Source organism: Plectropomus leopardus, chromosome 19, assembly GCF_026936395.1.
Source record: "Plectropomus leopardus strain MGB_pleo_1.0 chromosome 19, ASM2693639v1, whole genome shotgun sequence".
Classification (NCBI taxonomy): domain Eukaryota; kingdom Metazoa; phylum Chordata; class Actinopteri; order Perciformes; family Serranidae; genus Plectropomus; species Plectropomus leopardus.
This window is the reverse complement of record NC_142194.1, coordinates 5,008,254-5,018,584: the sequence shown is the minus strand read 5'-3', so window position 1 is coordinate 5,018,584 and position 10,331 is coordinate 5,008,254.

Here is a 10,331-nt window from a genome sequence, read left to right as displayed (position 1 = left end):
GGTTAGTTTGTTTGTGTTATTATGTGACTTTGGTGTTTAAAGTGGTTAGTTCAGATTCACCAAAGTCACAAAAATAGAAATTAACTAGCCGATAGACTCAGCAGTAGACCAGCAGTTTCCCTGTTAAGTGAGTTATAATCACTGTTTTGTCGATGGAGTCTGGTGGCTTGACGAGAGTTGGTGAACTAAAGTGAGATTGTGACTGAGATTTCTCATAAATGGAATATATTATTTACACACTCAAACAAATAAACAAAATACAACAAAAAAAACGATCATTAATGGGTTATCCATGCCTATGTTAACGCAATCGATATTTTTAAATAGCATTCTCCAAACAAGGGAAAGAAGTTCTGGGAACACTTTAAAATATTTCAGTAAAATTTAATAATGTTAAATCAAACAATTTAGGAATGCTTTCTTTTAAAGTTTAAGAACATTGGAAAACTTTAAAATCTTGCCACAAAAAGTGTTATTGAAACAGTCAGAGGTAATGTTTTCATAACCTAATGGAAATATAAGGGCGATATTCTTGGAACATAAAATTATCTGCCGGCACATCCGCAGCAGTAGTATCTGTACTCCTGCTGCTTCTCCAAACTGAGGGCATGCTAAAAGACATTCACTATATGTACTATGCTGACTATGGATGAGTACCTCATGCAACCCCACCTCAAAATAATTCGAACTATCCCTTTAAGGAGTCCACATACTTTTAGCCATATATATCAAATTCTTATTTAGAGTCACAAGAGACAAAGTGTTGAGAAAAAAAACAGAATTATTAAGACGTATGAACTCTACTGTGCACAGTTTACAGTCATGAATCAACCCCGTGCAATCTTGAGCACTTAGTGAGGGCCTCCACTATCTGTTTCTATCTTGGCCAGTATACAAAGTGTCACTGCGTACAGTCATGATTCATGGTTTTGCGCTCCCTAACAGGTTTTTGACTCATGGAGACTTGTTTTACTGTGGAAGAGGTGCGGACCAGTAAATCAAGACTGGATCTTGTACCACTTTGTGTGTGCTGTCAGGGTCAACGCAGTGAATTGTATAAGACGTGTGGTGTTTATGTTGGGAGTGCATGTTGGTATGCAGGACGTGGGTGATGTCATTGCTTCCCTTGTCCCGGGATAACCTCCATATACCTCCCCGACTCCATGATCTCATGTACTGGCCCCTCCGATACACACTGTCCTCTGTTTGTTTATTCGACATATTTCCCTCTGTCGGCGTCTAGCTGGCACTCTCCTCTCAGACCCCCTACCTCTAATCTCCTTTTCAAATTTAATCCTCATTACAGAGCCATAAACATGCCACTTATTTACTGTAACAGGCTACTGCTTAATTTCTGATCTAGTAACCCTTTAATGAATTCTTGCATGACTTTGTCTTCCCTCTATTTTATCATTCTTGTATTTAAACCTTTGAACCCTGAGCAAATCTTCTTCTTTCAAAAACAACAACAGAACTGCAACAGAATCATTATAAATGTTTACACTATTTCCAGGTCTTTTATTTAACTCTCATTTTCTTGTCATTTTCTTTATTATTTATTTATTTATGACAAATTTAAGGTAATTTTCTTCTACTTTTTACTAATTTTGGAGTCATGTCTACTTCAGTGCTGTCTTCAAGTGTGTTTGAAAGAAGTTAATCCTATTTGCTCAGCTTTCAAAGGGTTAACCCATGAGATTATGTCTGCGTGCGTCTTGCCACCGTATGTAATCTTAGATAAGCGCTGAACTTTTGCAATCTTTGGTAATTATTTTGCTTCACTTGCTTACATTCCCACTTCCTGCAACTTTAAAAGCATACATTTTACATTTTTATGTTGTCCTATGTTGACTCAGGCAGTAATGGATTCTCTTGGAGAAGCTTCCATCCCAGGAGGTCGTTTTCCTCCACAATCCCACATGATCTTTTCCAAGTCGGTACATTTTTAATTTTTCAAATGCTTCACCCCCTTGTTCTGTCAGAAATACAATCTGGAATTTATTTAGCTGTTGGATGCATGGGTACTGTCTGAGTAAAGACAATATATTTTGACTATAACTCACGAACTCCAGTGTTAATAAACCCCAAATTTATTAAGTCCTTTTGCTGCCAAGATTCATATTAAAATACTGCTAAAAGCTCAGAGCACATACACAATATGGCCAAAAGTATGTAGAAACTTAAAGTGCCTCTTTGACGAGTTTTAAAGTAAATATAAATACTTTACTATGATTAATATCGAATTTAAAATAGTTTTCCCTCATAAAAAGTAGAAAAACATAACTGACAAGGGGCTTAACCTGCACCCAGCAAACTATTGCTGCTTGTGCTAGGTCTCGCCTTTGCGTCAAGGTGGCTAATGTTAGCATTAGCAGAAAAAATTGGAAACCTCCAGCCATACACGTTTAAGTCTCAGTCAGACCCAGACTAAGATGTGGAGGCTATTGTGCACCAAAAAAAACATCCAGAAAGACTCACAAAAAGACCACAAAGCAATGCAAAACTTCTGCAAAGAGACCCAAAAAGACCACAAAATGACACAAAACAACTACAAAAGGCGCAAAATAACCACAGAGATGCAAAGTGACAGCAAACTTGTAACGACTAAAATATTCACCAAAAGCCCATAAGGAAACACAAAAAGCTACAAAGAGAGGCAAAATAGTTGCAGACACAAAAAGACACAAAACAGCTAAAAAGCAATGAAAAACAGCTACAAAGAGACACAAAACAAACACAAAAGACATAAAACAACTACAAAGCGATAAAAAATAAACCACAAAGAGACTCATAAAGGCTATGAAATTGGGCAAAATAACCATAAAGAGACAAAAAAGTACCTAAAATAAACATAAAACATCTGTAAAGAGAATAAATAAGACCACAAAAAGACACAAAATAACTACAAAGAGCAGCAAAAACACCACAAAGAGACAGAAACAACTACAAAGTGATGCAAAATGGCTGCAAACAGACACAAAGAGATTCACCACGACTACAAAATGGGGCAAAACAACTACAAAAAGACAGAAAATGAGCACTAAAAGTTGAAAAACAACTGCAGGCACGTAAACCCTGCAAAAAGATACACACACACACACACACACACAAAAACACACACAAAGAAACACAAGATCACAGAGAGATGCATAATTACCACTAACAGATATAAAACAACAACAAAAATGGGTGAAACAACTCTGAAGTCTGTGTGTATTGCACCTACGAGAGGTGGGGGGACCTTCTGCATGTCTGTGCCCAGGGCCCGATTGTCTCATAATCCACCCATGGTCGTAACAAAAGGTTCACAGGGTTCTCATAGGTATCGAAGGTGTAGGCTTTGAGTTATAGCTGAGCATTGGATTTCACCCGTCAATATCGCCACTGCAACACTAGACGCATGCATTGTACCCAAAACACAAAGCCAGGTCCACAAACAAATGTTTTTTTTCACCTCGACTGACCTGCAGAGACCTGACTTCACCCCGTGCAACTACACCAACAGCGAGCCAGGCCTGATCACCCAACATCAGTATTTGGATCTCATCAATGCTCTTGTGGCTGAATGGAAGCAAATCCCAGCAGCCAGGTTTAAACATGTGGTGGAAAGCAGAGCCTGATTAATGCCCATGGCTTCTTAATGAGATGTTCAACAATCACATATGGTGTAATGTTTAAAGTCCCTCTCCACTCAAACGTGTTTTTCTTTTATCTATGTCCACTAAAATGTTCCATTATACTGACTTGTATCAGTGCACGGTTTGTCAGTAATACGAAAGCCAATAATTGTCTTATACAGGAGACACACAGTGAAGATGGAAAAAACTTCAACACAACATCAGCAGAGACACCTGAAAAATCCAGCAGAGAGTGGACTTGCCAGAACGGGGAGCAGATCTAGCATTAGCATAGTTAAAGTTTTGACAAGCAAACATGGTGGAGTGAGCAGCTTTTGGGATGTAGCATCTCTTTGTAATTGTTTTGTCTCATAATAGTTGTTTTGTGTATCTTTGCAGCTGTTTTGCTTTTCTTTCTAGTCGTTTAGTGTCTCTTTGTAGTTCTTTTATGTGTGTTTGTAGTCTTTTTGTATGTCTTTGTAATTGTTTAATGTTTATCTTTATCTGTTATTGTGTCTATCTTTTTGTCTCTTTGCAGCCGTTTTGCATCTCCTCATAGTCATTCTGTCTCTTTGTGATCTTTCTGTGTCTTTGTGGTTGTTTGGTGTTTTTTGTCTCTTTGTGGTTGTTTTGCCTCATTTTAAAGTTTATGTGAGTCTCATTGTGTCTCTTTGTAGCAACTTTAGTGTATATTTGTAGTTGTTTTGTCTCTCTTTGAGGCCAATTTGTGTCTCTTTGCAGTTGTTTTGCACCATTTCATAGCTGTGACTCTCTTTGTGTGTGTTTGCAGCTGATTTGAATCTCCTTGCAGTTGTTTAGTGTCTCTTTGTGGTCTTTTTGTGTCTCTTCATGGTTTTTCTTCATGGTCGGCATTTGTTAATTTGAGTAACATTTTTGTATATTGTGCATTTTTCAACACGGGAGAGAGCCAGGAAAACTGTTTTCAATCTTTATGCTAAACTATGCGAACCCCTGACACCAGCTCAAAAATGCCTAAGTATTCTTTCAAGAATTCCCCTAACATGAACTAAGAGGGACAGCCCAAAACCATGAAAAACAACCCAGCAGTGTCCATATACTTTCGGCCATATTTGGAAGTATTCAAAATGTCCATTTCAAATAACATTGTGTAATCGAACAGAACCACGATGTTGAAACAGGTGGCACCATGCTGCTACATTAGATTAAACCTTTTACGATTCATACAGAACTTATTTATTTTTTCTCTCTCTTTTCTCCTACTTTTACTCACGTTGCTACGGATCCAGCCAATGTTTATGAAAAACTTTCTCTCAAATCCACCCCCCTCCCCTTCTTTCCTTTTGCCTCCCCTGAGTGGTGTAGGCTTCCAGGATCATGTGTACATTTTCACCAACGGGGCTGTTTAAGGGCAGTCCTCTCACTGTGCCGTCCTCACCTGACCTGATTTGAGAGGAAGGCAGGGAAATGTATGGGCAACGGGGAGGGGCGGGGGAGTGAGCTCGGGCTTACATAAGAGGCCTCTAATGCATACAGAGCACATGCTACATACGCATGGCTGTCCTTGATGTTCGGTGATGAAACACAAAGAGGGGGAGACTGGAAGGATTAGACAGACTGAGAAATAGAGATGAGAAGCGAGAAAAAGGGAGCTGCTGTTGGAGCAGATCCATGTAAGATTCTTTAGAGTGAAAGAGACAGAGGGGGGAGAGACGAGGGGGGAGAGGTATTAGTAGGCCGTCCCGTCTCCCCTGGGCCCCTCTACTTGGGCTTGCATTCTTGTGCTCCACTGTCCTGGTAAACACACATGTTTCGTTCTTTTTGGCCGTTTTCGTGAGGACTAAAGCGGACGAAAACAAAACTGCTGGCTCCCATGCATGTTCAGTACACCATGTACTTTGTGTGCATGCGTGGAGCCGAGCACGTGAGGGAAGCCAGGGGAAAAGTGGGTTGGAAGAAAAAATGGCTGTCTGCAAACAGTCCTAGAGATTCGAGCATATACTGAAATTGACAGCACAGCTGGCTGCAATGTTCTCCCGCTGCTGAGTGGAAAATTCCTGCCATGACGGAGCATGAAGTGTGTGTGTGTGTGTGAGGGGAGAGGGGTGTGTGCGCATGACACACACATGAGAGAAAGAGAGAAAGGAGAGGAGGAGGGTGATCCGACAGGGGGGTGGGGGGGGTGGGGGGCTGGGCTATCGTCCAAGCAGCTAGCGAGGGATTGGTTAGCGGAAAAGCTGCCTTTGTGAGATCACAGCCCCCACAACAGCTTCCACCCACATGGCGGACTTCATGTGAAAAGATCCACCCTGCCCACATCAAGTTAATAAAAAAACACAAACCTGTGTTCTTGAAGAACCTTCAATTCAGTCACGTCACCTTATGCACACTAAGAGACCCAATAACACACTTCTTTAGATGAGTCAGAGCGGACCTTTCACTGGCAGCTATCACCTAAAACTGCACAGAGGTGAGGCATGAATCATAGCTGTCCTATATTTAGTTAAAGGTACAGTTCAACCCAAAATCAAAAACACATATTTTTCTTCTAACCTGTAGTGTTATTCATCTATCTAGGTTTTCTTTGAGTGAGTTGCCAAGTGTTGTAGATATCGACCGCAGACATGTTTGCCTTCTCTCCAATATAATGCAACTACATAGCACTCAGCTTAAAGCTTAAAAAAAAGCAAGAAAAAAAAAAACATTTGAAAAAACTCAACTGCAATGTCTCTTTCTAAAAAAAATTACCAAGATGATCTACAGACTTTGTTGTGAGCAGTTTCATGCACAAACTAATTTTTTTCTACCAAACTAAATTCACCAACTGTATCACAACGCAAAAACAGCTTAGCTGAGGAGGATGCCATTAATGTTTACATCTCGCACTCCAGCATGAGTAGATGCACACTTCCTTCTGCGCAGTGATACAGTTGGTATATTCCAACACGTTCTCATCGCAAGTTATCACATGTTGCTGCCATGCAGAGGACTAACAGGTCTACATATTACGCTCTTGGTTCTGCACCTGTCGTTGACGTTCTGGGATGCTACTACCATGATGTCAACAAAAGCACATGGTTGGATGACGCTACATGTGGTTATATTTAGGCAACAAAACATGATTAGGATTAGGCAACAAAGGCACAGATGGGTAGGTTTAGGCAAAAGAGGTATATGGTTTGGTGTAGAAAAAAACCATCACATCCACATGTGAGGAAAACACCGGACTCCAGCATACAAGTCTGTGGTTTGTTGGATCCATCCACTGCTCCTCCTGTGCTGCCAAGACAGGTGGCTTTTGGTGCCGGGTTGTTACACCAAATTCCCTGCAAAAGCGGCGGCATTTGACGATGGAATAAGAACAGGCTAATTCATGACAGCGCAACATGTTAATGAGATTCTCCTCAACTGAGCTGTAATATTAGCTAATTCAGTCATGCTAGATAAGCTAGTTTGGGAGAAAACAAAACTGCATGAAACTGCTTGCAACAAGGTCTGTGGATTATCTTGAGTAACCCGGTCATGATTTCTGGAAAGAGACATTGCTGTTGAGCTTTTCAAATGTTTTTTTTTTTTGGCGCTGTCTAGTTTCATTATGTTGGAGAAAAGACAGACATCTCTACAGCGGATATCTCCAACACTCTGCAACTCACACCAAAACAATTTAAATTGATAAATAGCACCACAGGTAAGAGGGAAAATATGTGGTTTTTTGACTCAGGGGTGAGCTATCACTGTAGAGTTTAGACACTAGAAATGTTGTATTTAAAAAAAAACCACTACTTTAAAGCTGCACCAATCAGTGTTTAAGTGCACATTATATAGGAAAAGGGTCCCTCGCAGTGACAAACCCACTGAGAATTATTAGTTGACTCTTTAGTTCCCCTCAGTGCTAAACACTTTAGTGTCTTTTAGCTTTTTGTTTTTCCCTGCTGAAAAAAACCCAGCTTGACCAGCTTGTTTGACCAGCTCAAGGTAACATGCTTAATTTTTTATGGTTTTGCTGGTCGTCTCAGCTTGTGATGGTCACTTCAGCTGGTTTATCCATTAAAATTCATGTTATTGAAACCAAAATAATTTCTTTGAGTATGGAGAAATAATAGCGTCAGGAGGGGGAAGTATGAAAAGCAAAAGAAAAGAAATAAGTTAAGTCTACTGTAATAAAATGTGCATTTAGATAAATGTGCACAGCTAGATAGACTGGACACACCAGCGTGTCTGGCTGGTGGCCCAACCAGTTTTATTCAGCAGGGTTGTTTTATGGCCTGTAGCTTTACCAGTTTGCTTAAATCTTAATGTTTTCATCAGCTCTTTCTGAAATAGTAGACAGCTAATTTAGGCAACAACAAAAAGCTCTGACAAACCAACTGTACGCTATCTGCACTGAAGCAAACGGCACAGTGACAAAGTCATGACTATCTGGTGAACAAAGTTTAGCTGCTACAGAGGGAGATATTTCCCTTGAGTTGGTGGAGACCAAAAAACAGAGCAAAAAGATCAGATCATATCATATTAGGTCAGTCATGTGCCATGAATAACACATATGAAGTTTGTCAATTAAAAAGTTAACTTTGCAAGTCAGTTAAGTCAAAGTTTGTTGTAGTACTATTTAATTTTGCGCAAACTGCTGGGAGCTACATGTTGCCATTAAATATCAACTGTGGGTATTTTCACAGACCATAATGCCCTTGACTTGCAAAATTATCTTTTAGATTGACAAACATCATGTGTCGAATTCATGCAACAATTCAAACTTGAAAAAAAAAAATTCTCTCGCCATTTATTACAGAACATTTTTTTTCTGAAATGTGGTCAAATAATAATGACAAATATATATATATTTTTCAATTTCATTTACTATTATCATTATGTTTGCCATGTAATAGTATTTTACATATGTTCAGCTGTTTCTGCAGATATTAATTTATATTTTTATACCCTCCTGCACAAAGTTTGAACAAAAGGTGTTTGTCTTAAAAAGTATTGAAAAATTATATTTTAATGTTCCTTATTATTCGCTCTTTACCATCTGACCACCAGGTGGAGATAAACTGTCAGACTGGACAGTGTCACCCTCAAGTGACCCTTCACAACCTTTAACCCACATTTTCATTTTTTGTTGTCTTTTGCCACAGTTAAGACTCAAACCTTGAACCTTGTTTTTACCTGAAAACCATGAGAACTCCTCAACCACAAATCCCATGGTGCATTTTCTGCCTCATAAGGTTTTTGGAAAGACATATTACTGCATCTTTGTACTGTACGAGTTTAAGATGTCACAGGGGAGCTGATGAGAGGCTTTCCACAATTTTCTGCGCTGCTGGGCTGCTAATCCAAATTGTCCCATCTTGCAGCAAAAGCATGGATCACACACCAATGACACGAGGATTTACAAGGTAGGGGTAATAATTTGAGGGTTTTTTTTCTACCCTGAGAATTTGAGTGTAACAGAACGGGCTGGAGCTCACACACAATCGGCAGAGAGATTTTTTGGGGGAAAAAGCGTGCAGGCCAACAGCCTTCCCATCTGTGGCGACAAATCATTGTGGGTTGAAGAATTAGCAGTCATAGCCTTGTGACCAGCTGTCTCTCACCGGGAAACCTCACAGCGCTCTGAGAGACATCTGATTTGATCTGTCAATAAGTCAGACAGGATGCGGCGTGACGTGTGCTGATGAACTGAGCAGTGCTGCCAGCGCCCGTCTCTCCCCCCGACACTGATTCGATCAGACAAACCTTGTTTACTCCTCATCTGGCCATTATTTCAGCCCACTGACTTTACATCCTTCTGTAACTGTAAAGAACACTGTTTGTCAAATTTATGCAAATATTTTTTTTTCACCAAATGGTGCTCGCATACTGCTGGCAAACATAGCTGTCCTCAATTTAAAGTAGGATTAAGTGCTCATCTTGGATTATGCTACATGGGGACATTTACATTTTTATCTATTATTACTGAAACGTGACTGCAGAAATGTTTTACAGCGTTGATGCAGTGATAACGTAATCTGACGCTCTGCAATAAATATGAGTGCCGTTTCCGAAACAGAGTGTTATATAGTGCCTCTTGTGCAAGAGCTTGTCGACTGTGGATGAACACATCGCTCTGCAGTGGACTGAAGCGTCTACATATTACGCTCTAGGTATCCTTCTGCGTCTGCTGATGTTGTTCCAGGATGCCACAATATCAATGAAAGCACATGCTGACACCGATAGTAAAGTTTAGATAAATGAGGCACACAGTAAGGTGTACAAAAAACACCACATTCAGATAGGAAGCGAACACATGCCGCGCTGGAGGTCGATAGCTCAGAACTGGTCACGGTGTTATACGTTGCCAGATGGACAAACATGAACAAACATGGCCAAAAACACTGCAAAACCGTCAGTATTCGATCATTTCTGAATAAGAACGGGCTGGGAAAAGGCAAAAAGTTATCAATATCTAGAGACAGTGTTTGGGTTGTCTGTTCTGTGCTACTGTAGAAACATGGCGGTGCAACACGGCGATCTCTGTAGACAAGGACCAGCTCCTTATGTAGATACGGCTCATTCTAGGGTTACGAAAACATAGCAATTCTTATTTTCAGGTCATTATAAACTAAAGAGAACATGCTTAATATATTTGATTTCTGCCAATACATCCCCCGACAGCCTACACACTAGAGCTTTAAGAAATCCTAACTATAAGTGTAAATATGATTCTTCGGTCGGCATTTGTCCCGTCATGCCTGT